This window comes from Nerophis ophidion, linkage group LG11, assembly GCF_033978795.1.
Source record: "Nerophis ophidion isolate RoL-2023_Sa linkage group LG11, RoL_Noph_v1.0, whole genome shotgun sequence".
Classification (NCBI taxonomy): domain Eukaryota; kingdom Metazoa; phylum Chordata; class Actinopteri; order Syngnathiformes; family Syngnathidae; genus Nerophis; species Nerophis ophidion.
This window is the reverse complement of record NC_084621.1, coordinates 30,371,731-30,389,146: the sequence shown is the minus strand read 5'-3', so window position 1 is coordinate 30,389,146 and position 17,416 is coordinate 30,371,731.

Here is a 17,416-nt window from a genome sequence, read left to right as displayed (position 1 = left end):
TGTACTTAGAATCCTGAGATAATGCGAAAAAAGCAATAAAAATGTATTCCAACATAATTCCTAATCCAAAAGTGCAAAATGTCTAAAAATGCCTGTGATATTGAATACATGTGAGTTTTACTAGATACAGTTGTTCTTCTATGGTTTGCAAATACAAAAATGAGGTTTTACTCAATGTGACTGTACACTGTAACACTCAATATGACAGTTATTTAAACATAACTCCTACACCACACATGAAAAATGGCTAATAATGCCTGAAATAATGCATCTTTGGGAGTTTTACTCGAAACATATGCTTTTTTAAATCTTGCAAATGCAAAAAGTAGTTTTTTACTCAATATGACTATAATAGTCTTAGAATCCTGAGATAATGCGAAAAAAGCAATAAAAATGTATTCAAACATAACTTCTAAATAACACATGCAAAATGGCTAATAATGCCTAGAGTGTAACGATCTGTCACTTACTTTCTGATAGTTTTTCGTGTTTTGTACTTTATTTCCTGTTCAGTGCTCTTATTTTGTCATACTTCCTGTTTACTCCGCTGAGCACTGTTTTTGTCACACTCGCCGTTGATTGGCAGCGGTCCTCAGCTGCTGTCAATCAACATAGGTCTATTTATGTTTCACTCGAGCACTCCTCAGTGCTCGAAGTTAAAACTATGTTGGGAACATCTCCATGCAAGACTGCTTTCTGTTTATATCTTTTACTTTGATGAAATTAAAATCATCTTACCTGCTTTCTGCTCTCCTGGATTTTTGCATACTTGAGGTCACACAACTGCAGCCATGCGACATCCCAACAGTAACTTCGAGCCAGAAAATTGTGACCTCGCGAGAATCCCTGTCGGCAATCCTCAGCCGACGTTCTGGACCGCACAATTCCTGGAGGACTTGAAGGCCAGGTTTGTGCGGTCCCAGCCTACAGACGCGGACCCTCTCCCCGCGGCAACGCCACCGGCTTCGGCTCTCCGACCGGCGCGTCCCCCGCCGCCATCTTTCCTCTCGGCTCAACGGCTGGCTACGGCTCTCCGACCAGCACGTCCGCCACTTCCTGCATGCCTCGCGGCTCCCGCGGCAACGCTACCGGCTACGGCTCTCCGACCGGCGCGTCCTCCGCCGCCATCCTTCCTCTCGGCAACGCTGCCGGCTACGGCTCACCGACCGGCGCGCCCGCCTCCTCCTTCACGTCTCGCGGCTCCTGCGGCTCCGTCGCCGACTGCGGCTCTCCGACCGGCACGTCCGCCGCCGCCATCCTTCCCGTCGTCTGCTGAGCTGCTTCTCCCTGCTCCTACGCAGCTTCCAGCGGCTGCTCCCCGGCTGCTCTTTTTGCCAGCTCCCGCTCTCTTTTTTGGTTCGCCGAGAGCTCCAGTGGAGCCCACAGTGAGGTCGCTTTTGTCCTCCTGCTGGGACTCGGCACGGGACGTGTCTTCGTCCCTCCTCCTGGTCCCCTCCCGCCCGTCCCTGGTTTTCGCACCGGGGGACTCCGACGAGCAGGCACGTTTTCCCGCATGTGTGAACGGTGTCTGGCAGCCACCTAGTGGAGGGGGGCCCACTATACACTGCGGTGCAGCCAGGCACACACCGCTGTCATCCCCGCCAGCGTCTCCTTCCACGGAGACATCTACGTCCCTAGCGGGCTTTCGCACAGCTCCAACGCCGGCTCCACGCCGAGCCCCAACGCCGGCTCCACGCCGAGCCCCAACGCCGGCTCCACGCCGAGCCCCAACGCCGGCTCCACGCCGAGCCCCAACGCCGGCTCCACGCCGAGCCCCAACGCCGGCTCCACGCCGAGCCCCAACGCCGGCTCCACGCCGAGCTCCAACGCCGGCACTACGCACGGTTCCAACGCCGCCAAGAGCAGCACCACGCCGGGCTTCGTCACCGCCGGCATCCGCTATTCCTCGGCCAGCATTTGCTGCTCCTCGCCCGGCGTCATCTGCCGCTTTCACGCCGCCGATGACATCTGCAACAATCACGACGTTGATGACGTCTGCCGCTTTCATGCCGCCGATGACGTCTGCCGCTTTCACGCCGCCGATGACGTCTGCCGCTTTCACGCCGCCGATGACGTCTGCCGCTTTCACGCCGCCGATGACGTCTGCCGCTTTCACGCCGCCGATGACGTCTGCCGCTTTCACGCCGCCGATGACGTCTGCCGCTTCGACACCGCCGATGACGTCTGCCGCTTCGACACCGCCGATGACGTCTGCCGCTTCGACACCGCCGATGACGTCTGCCGCTTCGACGCCGCCGATGACGTCTTCCGCTTCCACGCCGTTGATGACGTCTGCCGCTTCCACGCCGGCACCAACATCGGCTCCTCAGCCGCCTCCTGCAGAGGTATCTGTTTTGGCTGCAGCCCCCGCCGCTTTGTCTGCTGTCTCCGGGCCTGCTTCAGCGCGCCCGCCTCCACGTCAGCCGCGGATGTGGCCGTGCCCTGGGCGTCCTCCTCGCGGGATGCACTCGTCTCTTTTTCGGCCAATGATGTGGCTGTTCCGTGGCCGCCCGCCCCGCCAGTTCCAGCGGCGCTCTACGCGCCGTCGCCACCTGACTTTCCCTCGCTGGCTGCGGGGACACGAGGTTTGGCGACCTTCCACCAAATCCTCCTTCCATCCTCCCTTACTTTGTGGACATTTTTTTCCATTTTTCTTTTCCAGGGAACATCTGGTATCTGTTCCTTGAGGGGGAGGTCCTGTAACGATCTGTCACTTACTTTCTGATAGTTTTTCGTGTTTTGTACTTTATTTCCTGTTCCATCCATCCATTTTCTACTTCCTGTTTACTCCGCTGAGCACTGTTTTTGTCACACTCGCCGTTGATTGGCAGCGGTCCTCAGCTGCTGTCAATCAACATAGGTCTATTTATGTTTCACTCGAGCACTCCTCAGTGCTCGAAGTTAAAACTATGTTGGGAACATCTCCATGCAAGACTGCTTTCTGTTTATATCTTTTACTTTGATGAAATTAAAATCATCTTACCTGCTTTCTGCTCTCCTGGATTTTTGCATACTTGAGGTCACACAACTGCAGCCATGCGACATCCCAACATAGAGATAAGTTTTTTTGTTAGTTTTACTAGAAAAATGATCTTTAGTAAGGTTTGCAAAGACATAAGTTTGTTTTTTTATTCAATATAACACTGTAACTGTCGTACTAAATATGAAAGGTTTATAATCATAACTCCAAAACCAAATATGAAATTTGTCTTAAAAAGCCTTTAATATTGAATTTATGTAAGTTTTACCATCCATCCATCCATCCATTTTCTACCGCTTATTCCCTTTCGGGGTCGCGGGGGGCGCTGGCGCCTATCTCAGCTACAATCGGGCGGAAGGCAGGGTACACCCTGGACAAGTCGCCACCTCATCGCAGGGCCAACACAGATAGACAGACAACATTCACACTCACATTCACACACTAGGGCCAATTTAGTGTTGCCAATCAACCTATCCCCAGGTGCATGTCTTTGGAAGTGGGAGGAAGCCGGAGTACCCGGAGGGAACCCACGCATTCACGGGGAGAACATGCAAACTCCACACAGAAAGATCCCGAGCCTGGATTTGAACCCAGGACTGCAGGAACTTCGTATTGTGAGGCAGACGCACTAACCCCTCTGCCACCGTGAAGCCCAGTTTTACCAGAATCAGGTATTTTGGAAAGAATCACAAATACAAATATTAGATTTTACTGGCCTCATATTGGTCACACTCAAAATGACAGTTTTTGAAACATTACTCCAAAAATACACATGCAAAATGTCTAATAATGCCTGAAGAAATGCATCTTCAAGAGTTTTCCTGAAAAAAAAAAACATTTGGTAAGGTTTGCAAAAACAAAATTTGATTTGTTACTCAATTTGACAGTAATGTACTTAGAATCCTGAGATAATGCGAAAAAAGCAATAAAAATGTATTCCAACATGATTCCTAATCCAAACGTGCAAAATGTCTAAAAGGGCCTGTGATATTGAATACATGTGAGTTTTACTAGATACAGTTGTTTTTCTATGGTTTGCAAATACAAAAATGAGGTTTTACTCAATATGACTGTACACTATAACACTCAATATGACAGTTATTTAAACATAACTCCTACACCACACATGAAAAATGGCTAATAATGCCTGAAATAATGCATCTTTGGGAGTTTTACTCGAAACATATGCTTTTTTAAATCTTGCAAATGCAAAAAGTAGTTTTTTACTCAATACGACTATAATAGTCTTACAATCCTGAGATAATGCGAAAAAAGCAATAAAAATGTATTCAAACAACTTCTAAACAACACATGCAAAATGGCTAATAATGCCCAGATATATGTTTTTTTGTTAGTTGTACTAGAAAAATGATCTTTTGTAAGGTTTGCAAAGACAAAAATTAGTTTTTTTATTCAATATAACAGTGTAACTGTCATACTAAATATGAAAGGTTTATAATCATAACTCCAAAACCAAATATGAAATTTGTCTTAAAAAGCCTTTACTATTGAATTTATGTAAGTTCTACCAGAATCAGGTATTTTGGAAAGAATCACAAATACAAATATTAGATTTTACTGGCTTCATATTGGTCACACTCAAAATGACAGTTTTTGAAACATAACTCCAAAAATACACATGCAAAATGTCTAATAATGCCTGAAGAAATGCATCTTCAAGAGTTTTCCTGAAAAAAAAACATTTGGTAAGGTTTGCAAAAACAAAATTTGATATGTTACTCAATTTGACAGTAATGTACTTAGAATCCTGAGATAATGCGAAAAAAGCAATAAAAATTTATTCCAACATAATTCCTAATCCAAACGTGCAAAATGTCTAAAAATGCCTGTGATATTGAATACATGTGAGTTTTACTAGATACAGTTGTTTTTCTATGGTTTGCAAATACAAAAATGAGGTTTTACTCAATGTGACTGTACACTGTAACACTCAATATGACAGTTATTTAAACATAACTCCTACACCACACATGAAAAATGGCTAATAATGCCTGAAATAATGCGTCTTTGGGAGTTTTACTCGAAACATATGCTTTTTTAAATCTTGCAAATGCAAAAAGTAGTTTTTTACTCAATATGACTATTATAGTCTTAGAATCCTGAGATAATGCGAAAAAAGCAATAAAAATGTATTCAAACATAACTTCTAAACAACACATGCAAAATGGCTAATAATGCCTAGAGATATGTTTTTTGTTAGTTGTACTAGAAAAATGATCTTTTGTAAGGTTTGCAAAGACACAAGTTAGTTTTTTTATTCAATATAACACTGTAACTGTCATACTAAATATGAAAGGTTTATAATCATAACTCCAAAACCAAATATGAAATTTGTCTTAAAAAGCCTTTACTATTGAATTTATGTAAGTTCTACCAGAATCAGGTATTTTGGAAAGAATCACAAATACAAATATTAGATTTTACTGGCCTCATATTGGTCACACTCAAAATGACAGTTTTTGAAACATAACTCCAAAAATACACATGCAAAATGTCTAATAATGCCTGAAGAAATGCATCTTCAAGAGTTTTCCTGAAAAAAAAAAACATTTGGTAAGGTTTGCAAAAACAAAATTTGATTTGTTACTCAATTTGACAGTAATGTACTTAGAATCCTGAGATAATGCGAACAAAGCAATAAAAATGTATTCCAACATAATTCCTAATCCAAACGTGCAAAATGTCTAAAAATGCCTGTGATATTGAATACATGTGAGTTTTACTAGATACAGTTGTTTTTCTATGGTTTGCAAATACAAAAATGAGGTTTTAATCAATATGACTGTATACTGTAACACTCAATATGACAGTCATTTAAACATAACTCCTACACCACACATTAAAAATGGCTAATAATGCCTGAAATAATGCAGCTTTGGGAGTTTTACTCGAAACATATGCTTTTTTAAATTTTGCAAATGCAAAAAGTAGTTTTTTACTCAATATGACTATAATAGTCTTAGAATCCTGAGATAATGCGAAAAAAGCAATAAAAATGTATTCAAACATAACTTCTAAACAACACATGCAAAATGGCTAATAATGCCTAGAGATATGTTTTTTGTTAGTTGTACTAGAAAAATTATCTTTTGTAAGGTTTGCAAAGACACAAGTTAGTTTTTTTATTCAATATAACACTGTAACTGTCATACTAAATATGAAAGGTTTATAATCATAACTCCAAAACCAAATATGAAATTTGTCTTAAAAAGCCTTTAATATTGAATTTATGTAAGTTTTAGCAGAATCAGGTATTTTGGAAAGAATCACAAATACAAATATTAGATTTTACTGGCCTCATATTGGTCACACTCAAAATGACGGTTTTTGAAACATAACTCCAAAAATACACATGCAAAATGTCTAATAATGCCTGAAGAAATGCATCTTCAAGAGTTTTCCTGAAAAAAAAAACATTTGGTAAGGTTTGCAAAAACAAAATTTGATTTGTTACTCAATTTGACAGTAATGTACTTAGAATCCTGAGATAATGCGAAAAAAAACAATAAAAATGTATTCCAACATAATTCCTAATCCAAACGTGCAAAATGTCTAAAAATGCCTGTGATATTGAATACATGTGAGTTTTACTAGATACAGTTGTTTTTCTATGGTTTGCAAATACAAAAATGAGGTTTTACTCAATATGACTGTACACTGTAACACTCAATATGACAGTTATTTAAACATAACTCCTACACCACACATGAAAAATGGCTAATAATGCCTGAAATAATGCATCTTTGGGAGTTTTACTCGAAACATATGCTTTTTTAAATCTTGCAAATGCAAAAAGTAGTTTTTTACTCAATATGACTATAATAGTCTTAGAATCCTGAGATAATGCGAAAAAAGCAATAAAAATGTATTCAAACATAACTTCTAAATAACACATGCAAAATGGCTAATAATGCCTAGAGATAAGTTTTTTTGTTAGTTTTACTAGAAAAATGATCTTTAGTAAGGTTTGCAAAGACATAAGTTTGTTTTTTTATTCAATATAACACTGTAACTGTCGTACTAAATATGAAAGGTTTATAATCATAACTCCAAAACCAAATATGAAATTTGTCTTAAAAAGCCTTTAATATTGAATTTATGTAAGTTTTACCAGAATCAGGTATTTTGGAAAGAATCACAAATACAAATATTAGATTTTACTGGCCTCATATTGGTCACACTCAAAATGACAGTTTTTGAAACATTACTCCAAAAATACACATGCAAAATGTCTAATAATGCCTGAAGAAATGCATCTTCAAGAGTTTTCCTGAAAAAAAAAAACATTTGGTAAGGTTTGCAAAAACAAAATTTGATTTGTTACTCAATTTGACAGTAATGTACTTAGAATCCTGAGATAATGCGAAAAAAGCAATAAAAATGTATTCCAACATGATTCCTAATCCAAACGTGCAAAATGTCTAAAAGGGCCTGTGATATTGAATACATGTGAGTTTTACTAGATACAGTTGTTTTTCTATGGTTTGCAAATACAAAAATGAGGTTTTACTCAATATGACTGTACACTGTAACACTCAATATGACAGTTATTTAAACATAACTCCTACACCACACATGAAAAATGGCTAATAATGCCTGAAATAATGCATCTTTGGGAGTTTTACTCGAAACATATGCTTTTTTAAATCTTGCAAATGCAAAAAGTAGTTTTTTACTCAATACGACTATAATAGTCTTACAATCCTGAGATAATGCGAAAAAAGCAATAAAAATGTATTCAAACAACTTCTAAACAACACATGCAAAATGGCTAATAATGCCCAGATATATGTTTTTTTGTTAGTTGTACTAGAAAAATGATCTTTTGTAAGGTTTGCAAAGACAAAAATTCGTTTTTTTATTCAATATAACAGTGTAACTGTCATACTAAATATGAAAGGTTTATAATCATAACTCCAAAACCAAATATGAAATTTGTCTTAAAAAGCCTTTAATATTGAATTTATGTAAGTTTTAGCAGAATCAGGTATTTTGGAAAGGTTGACAAATACAAATATTATATTTTACTGGCCTCATATTGGTCACACTCAAAATGACATTTTTTGAAACATAACTCCAAAAATACACATGCAAATAGTCTAGTAATGCCTGAAGAAATGCATCTTCGAGAGTTTTCCAGAAAAAAAACATTTGGTAAGGTTTGCAAAAACAAAATTTGATTTGTTACTGAATTTGACAGTAATGTACTTAGAATCCTGAGATAATGCGAAAAAAGCAATAAAAATGTATTCCAACATAATTCCTAATCCAAACGTGCAAAATGTCTAAAAATGCCTGTGATATTAAATACATGTAAGTTTTACTAGATACAGTTGTTTTTCTATGGTTTGCAAATACAAAATTGAAGTTTTAATCAATATGACTGTATACTGTAACACTCAATATGAAAGTTATTTGAACATAACTCCTACACCACACATTAAAAATGGCTAATAATGCCTGAAATAATGCAGCTTTGGGAGTTTTACTAGAAACATATGCTTTTTTAAATGTTGCAAATGCAAAAAGTAGTTTTTTACTCAATATGACTATAATAGTCTTAGACTCCTGAGATAATGCGAAAAAAGCAATAAAAATGTATTCAAACATAACTTCTAAACAACACATGCAAAATGGCTAATAATGCCCAGAGATATGTTTTTTGTTAGTTGTACTAGAAAAATGATCTTTTGTAAGGTTTGCAAAGACACAAATTAGTTTTTTTATTCAATATAACAGTGTAACTGTCATACTAAATATGAAAGGTTTATAATCATAACTCCAAAACCAAATATGAAATTTGTCTTAAAAAGCCTTTACTATTGAATGTATGTAAGTTCTACCAGAATCAGGTATTTTGGAAAGAATCACAAATACAAATATTAGATTTTACTGGCCTCATATTGGTCACACTCAAAATGACATTTTTTGAAACATAACTCCAAAAATACACATGCAAAATGTCTAATAATGCCTGAAGAAATGCATCTTCAAGAGTTTTCCTGAAAAAAAAAACATTTGGTAAGGTTTGCAAAAACACAATTTGATTTGTTACTCAATTTGACAGTAATGTACTTAGAATCCTGAGATAATGCGAAAAAAGCAATAAAAATGTATTCCAACATAATTCCTAATCCAAAAGTGCAAAATGTCTAAAAATGCCTGTGATATTGAATACATGTGAGTTTTACTAGATACAGTTGTTCTTCTATGGTTTGCAAATACAAAAATGAGGTTTTACTCAATGTGACTGTACACTGTAACACTCAATATGACAGTTATTTAAACATAACTCCTACACCACACATGAAAAATGGCTAATAATGCCTGAAATAATGCATCTTTGGGAGTTTTACTCGAAACATATGCTTTTTTAAATCTTGCAAATGCAAAAAGTAGTTTTTTACTCAATATGACTATAATAGTCTTAGAATCCTGAGATAATGCGAAAAAAGCAATAAAAATGTATTCAAACATAACTTCTAAATAACACATGCAAAATGGCTAATAATGCCTAGAGATAAGTTTTTTTGTTAGTTTTACTAGAAAAATGATCTTTAGTAAGGTTTGCAAAGACATAAGTTTGTTTTTTTATTCAATATAACACTGTAACTGTCGTACTAAATATGAAAGGTTTATAATCATAACTCCAAAACCAAATATGAAATTTGTCTTAAAAAGCCTTTAATATTGAATTTATGTAAGTTTTACCAGAATCAGGTATTTTGGAAAGAATCACAAATACAAATATTAGATTTTACTGGCCTCATATTGGTCACACTCAAAATGACAGTTTTTGAAACATTACTCCAAAAATACACATGCAAAATGTCTAATAATGCCTGAAGAAATGCATCTTCAAGAGTTTTCCTGAAAAAAAAAAACATTTGGTAAGGTTTGCAAAAACAAAATTTGATTTGTTACTCAATTTGACAGTAATGTACTTAGAATCCTGAGATAATGCGAAAAAAGCAATAAAAATGTATTCCAACATGATTCCTAATCCAAACGTGCAAAATGTCTAAAAGGGCCTGTGATATTGAATACATGTGAGTTTTACTAGATACAGTTGTTTTTCTATGGTTTGCAAATACAAAAATGAGGTTTTACTCAATATGACTGTACACTATAACACTCAATATGACAGTTATTTAAACATAACTCCTACACCACACATGAAAAATGGCTAATAATGCCTGAAATAATGCATCTTTGGGAGTTTTACTCGAAACATATGCTTTTTTAAATCTTGCAAATGCAAAAAGTAGTTTTTTACTCAATACGACTATAATAGTCTTACAATCCTGAGATAATGCGAAAAAAGCAATAAAAATGTATTCAAACAACTTCTAAACAACACATGCAAAATGGCTAATAATGCCCAGATATATGTTTTTTTTGTTAGTTGTACTAGAAAAATGATCTTTTGTAAGGTTTGCAAAGACAAAAATTAGTTTTTTTATTCAATATAACACTGTAACTGTCATACTAAATATGAAAGGTTTATAATCATAACTCCAAAACCAAATATGAAATTTGTCTTAAAAAGCCTTTACTATTGAATTTATGTAAGTTCTACCAGAATCAGGTATTTTGGAAAGAATCACAAATACAAATATTAGATTTTACTGGCCTCATATTGGTCACACTCAAAATGACAGTTTATGAAACATAACTCCAAAAATACACATGCAAAATGTCTAATAATGCCTGAAGAAATGCATCTTCAAGAGTTTTCCTGAAAAAAAAAAACATTTGGTAAGGTTTGCAAAAACAAAATTTGATTTGTTACTCAATTTGACAGTAATGTACTTAGAATCCTGAGATAATGCGAAAAAAGCAATAAAAATGTATTCAAACATAACTTCTAAATAACACATGCAAAATGGCTAATAATGCCTAGAGATAAGTTTTTTTGTTAGTTTTACTAGAAAAATGATCTTTAGTAAGGTTTGCAAAGACATAAGTTTGTTTTTTTATTCAATATAACACTGTAACTGTCGTACTAAATATGAAAGGTTTATAATCATAACTCCAAAACCAAATATGAAATTTGTCTTAAAAAGCCTTTAATATTGAATTTATGTAAGTTTTACCAGAATCAGGTATTTTGGAAAGAATCACAAATACAAATATTAGATTTTACTGGCCTCATATTGGTCACACTCAAAATGACAGTTTTTGAAACATTACTCCAAAAATACACATGCAAAATGTCTAATAATGCCTGAAGAAATGCATCTTCAAGAGTTTTCCTGAAAAAAAAAAACATTTGGTAAGGTTTGCAAAAACAAAATTTGATTTGTTACTCAATTTGACAGTAATGTACTTAGAATCCTGAGATAATGCGAAAAAAGCAATAAAAATGTATTCCAACATGATTCCTAATCCAAACGTGCAAAATGTCTAAAAGGGCCTGTGATATTGAATACATGTGAGTTTTACTAGATACAGTTGTTTTTCTATGGTTTGCAAATACAAAAATGAGGTTTTACTCAATATGACTGTACACTATAACACTCAATATGACAGTTATTTAAACATAACTCCTACACCACACATGAAAAATGGCTAATAATGCCTGAAATAATGCATCTTTGGGAGTTTTACTCGAAACATATGCTTTTTTAAATCTTGCAAATGCAAAAAGTAGTTTTTTACTCAATACGACTATAATAGTCTTACAATCCTGAGATAATGCGAAAAAAGCAATAAAAATGTATTCAAACAACTTCTAAACAACACATGCAAAATGGCTAATAATGCCCAGATATATGTTTTTTTGTTAGTTGTACTAGAAAAATGATCTTTTGTAAGGTTTGCAAAGACAAAAATTAGTTTTTTTATTCAATATAACACTGTAACTGTCATACTAAATATGAAAGGTTTATAATCATAACTCCAAAACCAAATATGAAATTTGTCTTAAAAAGCCTTTACTATTGAATTTATGTAAGTTCTACCAGAATCAGGTATTTTGGAAAGAATCACAAATACAAATATTAGATTTTACTGGCCTCATATTGGTCACACTCAAAATGACAGTTTTTGAAACATAACTCCAAAAATACACATGCAAAATGTCTAATAATGCCTGAAGAAATGCATCTTCAAGAGTTTTCCTGAAAAAAAAAAACATTTGGTAAGGTTTGCAAAAACAAAATTTGATTTGTTACTCAATTTGACAGTAATGTACTTAGAATCCTGAGATAATGCGAACAAAGCAATAAAAATGTATTCCAACATAATTCCTAATCCAAACGTGCAAAATGTCTGAAAATGCCTGTGATATTGAATACATGTGAGTTTTACTAGATACAGTTGTTTTTCTATGGTTTGCAAATACAAAAATGAGGTTTTAATCAATATGACTGTATACTGTAACACTCAATATGACAGTCATTTAAACATAACTCCTACACCACACATTAAAAATGGCTAATAATGCCTGAAATAATGCAGCTTTGGGAGTTTTACTCGAAACATATGCTTTTTTAAATTTTGCAAATGCAAAAAGTAGTTTTTTACTCAATATGACTATAATAGTCTTAGAATCCTGAGATAATGCGAAAAAAGCAATAAAAATGTATTCAAACATAACTTCTAAACAACACATGCAAAATGGCTAATAATGCCTAGAGATATGTTTTTTGTTAGTTGTACTAGAAAAATTATCTTTTGTAAGGTTTGCAAAGACACAAGTTAGTTTTTTTATTCAATATAACACTGTAACTGTCATACTAAATATGAAAGGTTTATAATCATAACTCCAAAACCAAATATGAAATTTGTCTTAAAAAGCCTTTAATATTGAATTTATGTAAGTTTTAGCAGAATCAGGTATTTTGGAAAGAATCACAAATACAAATATTAGATTTTACTGGCCTCATATTGGTCACACTCAAAATGACGGTTTTTGAAACATAACTCCAAAAATACACATGCAAAATGTCTAATAATGCCTGAAGAAATGCATCTTCAAGAGTTTTCCTGAAAAAAAAAACATTTGGTAAGGTTTGCAAAAACAAAATTTGATTTGTTACTCAATTTGACAGTAATGTACTTAGAATCCTGAGATAATGCGAAAAAAAAACAATAAAAATGTATTCCAACATAATTCCTAATCCAAACGTGCAAAATGTCTAAAAATGCCTGTGATATTGAATACATGTGAGTTTTACTAGATACAGTTGTTTTTCTATGGTTTGCAAATACAAAAATGAGGTTTTACTCAATATGACTGTACACTGTAACACTCAATATGACAGTTATTTAAACATAACTCCTACACCACACATGAAAAATGGCTAATAATGCCTGAAATAATGCATCTTTGGGAGTTTTACTCGAAACATATGCTTTTTTAAATCTTGCAAATGCAAAAAGTAGTTTTTTACTCAATACGACTATAATAGTCTTACAATCCTGAGATAATGCGAAAAAAGCAATAAAAATGTATTCAAACAACTTCTAAACAACACATGCAAAATGGCTAATAATGCCCAGATATATGTTTTTTTGTTAGTTGTACTAGAAAAATGATCTTTTGTAAGGTTTGCAAAGACAAAAATTAGTTTTTTTATTCAATATAACAGTGTAACTGTCATACTAAATATGAAAGGTTTATAATCATAACTCCAAAACCAAATATGAAATTTGTCTTAAAAAGCCTTTAATATTGAATTTATGTAAGTTTTAGCAGAATCAGGTATTTTGGAAAGGTTGACAAATACAAATATTAGATTTTACTGGCCTCATATTGGTCACACTCAAAATGACATTTTTTGAAACATAACTCCAAAAATACACATGCAAATATTCTAGTAATGCCTGAAGAAATGCATCTTCGAGAGTTTTCCAGAAAAAAAACATTTGGTAAGGTTTGCAAAAACAAAATTTGATTTGTTACTGAATTTGACAGTAATGTACTTAGAATCCTGAGATAATGCGAAAAAAGCAATAAAAATGTATTCCAACATAATTCCTAATCCAAACGTGCAAAATGTCTAAAAATGCCTGTGATATTAAATACATGTAAGTTTTACTAGATACAGTTGTTTTTCTATGGTTTGCAAATACAAAATTGAAGTTTTAATCAATATGACTGTATACTGTAACACTCAATATGAAAGTTATTTGAACATAACTCCTACACCACACATTAAAAATGGCTAATAATGCCTGAAATAATGCAGCTTTGGGAGTTTTACTAGAAACATATGCTTTTTTAAATGTTGCAAATGCAAAAAGTAGTTTTTTACTCAATATGACTATAATAGTCTTAGACTCCTGAGATAATGCGAAAAAAGCAATAAAAATGTATTCAAACATAACTTCTAAACAACACATGCAAAATGGCTAATAATGCCCAGAGATATGTTTTTTGTTAGTTGTACTAGAAAAATGATCTTTTGTAAGGTTTGCAAAGACACAAATTAGTTTTTTTATTCAATATAACAGTGTAACTGTCATACTAAATATGAAAGGTTTATAATCATAACTCCAAAACCAAATATGAAATTTGTCTTAAAAAGCCTTTACTATTGAATTTATGTAAGTTCTACCAGAATCAGGTATTTTGGAAAGAATCACAAATACAAATATTAGATTTTACTGGCCTCATATTGGTCACACTCAAAATGACATTTTTTGAAACATAACTCCAAAAATACACATGCAAAATGTCTAATAATGCCTGAAGAAATGCATCTTCAGGAGTTTTCCTGAAAAAAAAAACATTTGGTAAGGTTTGCAAAAACACAATTTGATTTGTTACTCAATTTGACAGTAATGTACTTAGAATCCTGAGATAATGCGAAAAAAGCAATAAAAATGTATTCCAACATAATTCCTAATCCAAAAGTGCAAAATGTCTAAAAATGCCTGTGATATTGAATACATGTGAGTTTTACTAGATACAGTTGTTCTTCTATGGTTTGCAAATACAAAAATGAGGTTTTACTCAATGTGACTGTACACTGTAACACTCAATATGACAGTTATTTAAACATAACTCCTACACCACACATGAAAAATGGCTAATAATGCCTGAAATAATGCATCTTTGGGAGTTTTACTCGAAACATATGCTTTTTTAAATCTTGCAAATGCAAAAAGTAGTTTTTTACTCAATATGACTATAATAGTCTTAGAATCCTGAGATAATGCGAAAAAAGCAATAAAAATGTATTCAAACATAACTTCTAAACAACACATGCAAAATGGCTAATAATGCCTAGAGATATGTTTTTTTGTTAGTTGTACTAGAAAAATGATCTTTTGTAAGGTTTGCAAAGACACAAGTTAGTTTTTTTATTCAATATAACACTGTAACTGTCATACTAAATATGAAAGGTTTATAATCATAACTCCAAAACCAAATATGAAATTTGTCTTAAAAAGCCTTTAATATTGAATTTATGTAAGTTTTAGCAGAATCAGGTATTTTGGAAAGAATCACAAATACAAATATTAGATTTTACTGGCCTCATATTGGTCACACTCAAAATGACGGTTTTGAAACATAACTCCAAAAATACACATGCAAAATGTCTAATAATGCCTGAAGAAATGCATCTTCAAGAGTTTTCCTGAAAAAAAAAAACATTTGGTAAGGTTTGCAAAAACAAAATTTGATTTGTTACTCAATTTGACAGTAATGTACTTAGAATCCTGAGATAATGCGAAAAAAGCAATAAAAATGTATTCCAACATAATTCCTAATCCAAACGTGCAAAATGTCTAAAAATACCTGTGATATTGAATATATGTGAGTTTTACTAGATGCAGTTGTTTTTCTATGGTTTGCAAATACAAAAATGAGGTTTTAATCAATATGACTGTATACTGTAACACTCAATATGACAGTTATTTGAACATAACTCCTACACCACACATTAAAAATGGCTAATAATGCCTGAAATAATGCAGCTTTGGGAGTTTTACTAGAAACATATGCTTTTTTAAATGTTGCAAATGCAAAAAGTAGTTTTTTACACAATATGACTATAATAGTCTTAGAATCCTGAGATAATGCGAAAAAAGCAATACAAATGTATTCAAACATAACTTCTAAACAACACATGCAAAATGGCTAATAATGCCCAGAGATATGTTGTTTGTTAGTTGTACTAGAAAAATGATCTTTGGTAAGGTTTGCAAAGACACAAATTAGTTTTTTTATTCAATATAACAGTGTAACCGTCATACTAAATATGAAAGGTTTATAATCATAACTCCAAAACCAAATATGAAATTTGTCTTTAAAAGCCTTTACTATTGAATTTATGTAAGTTCTACCAGAATCAGGTATTTTGGAAAGAATCACAAATACAAATATTAGATTTTACTGGCCTCATATTGGTCACACTCAAAATGACAGTTTTTGAAACATAACTCCAAAAATACACATGCAAAATGTCTAATAATGCCTGAAGAAATGCATCTTCAAGAGTTTTCCTGAAAAAAAAAAAAAACATTTGGTAAGGTTTGCAAAAACAAAATTTGATTTGTTACTCAATTTGACAGTAATGTACTTAGAATCCTGAGATAATGCGAAAAAAGCAATAAAAATGTATTCCAACATAATTCCTAATCCAAACGTGCAAAATGTCTAAAAATGCCTGTGATATTGAATACATGTGAGTTTTACTAGATACAGTTGTTTTTCTATGGTTTGCAAATACAAAAATGAGGTTTTACTCAATATGACTGTACACTGTAACACTCAATATGACAGTTATTTAAACATAACTCCTACACCACACAAGAAAAATGGCTAATAATGCCTGAAATAATGCATCTTTGGGAGTTTTACTCGAAACATATGCTTTTTTAAATCTTGCAAATGCAAAAAGTAGTTTTTTACTCAATATGACTATAATAGTCTTAGAATCCTGAGATAATGCGAAAAAAGCAATAAAAATGTATTCAAACATAACTTCTAAACAACACATGCAAAATGGCTAATAATGCCTAGAGATATGTTTTTTTGTTAGTTGTACTAGAAAAATGATCTTTTGTAAGGTTTGCAAAGACACAAGTTAGTTTTTTTTATTCAATATAACACTGTAACTGTCATACTAAATATGAAAGGTTTATAATCATAACTCCAAAACCAAATATGAAATTTGTCTTAAAAAGCCTTTAATATTGAATTTATGTAAGTTTTAGCAGAATCAGGTATTTTGGAAAGAATCACAAATACAAATATTAGATTTTACTGGCCTCATATTGGTCACACTCAAAATGACAGTTTTTGAAACATAACTCCAAAAATACACATGCAAAATGTCTAATAATGCCTGAAGAAATGCATCTTCAAGAGTTTTCCTGAAAAAAAAACATTTGGTAAGGTTTGCAAAAACAAAATTTGATTTGTTACTCAATTTGACAGTAATGTACTTAGAATCCTGA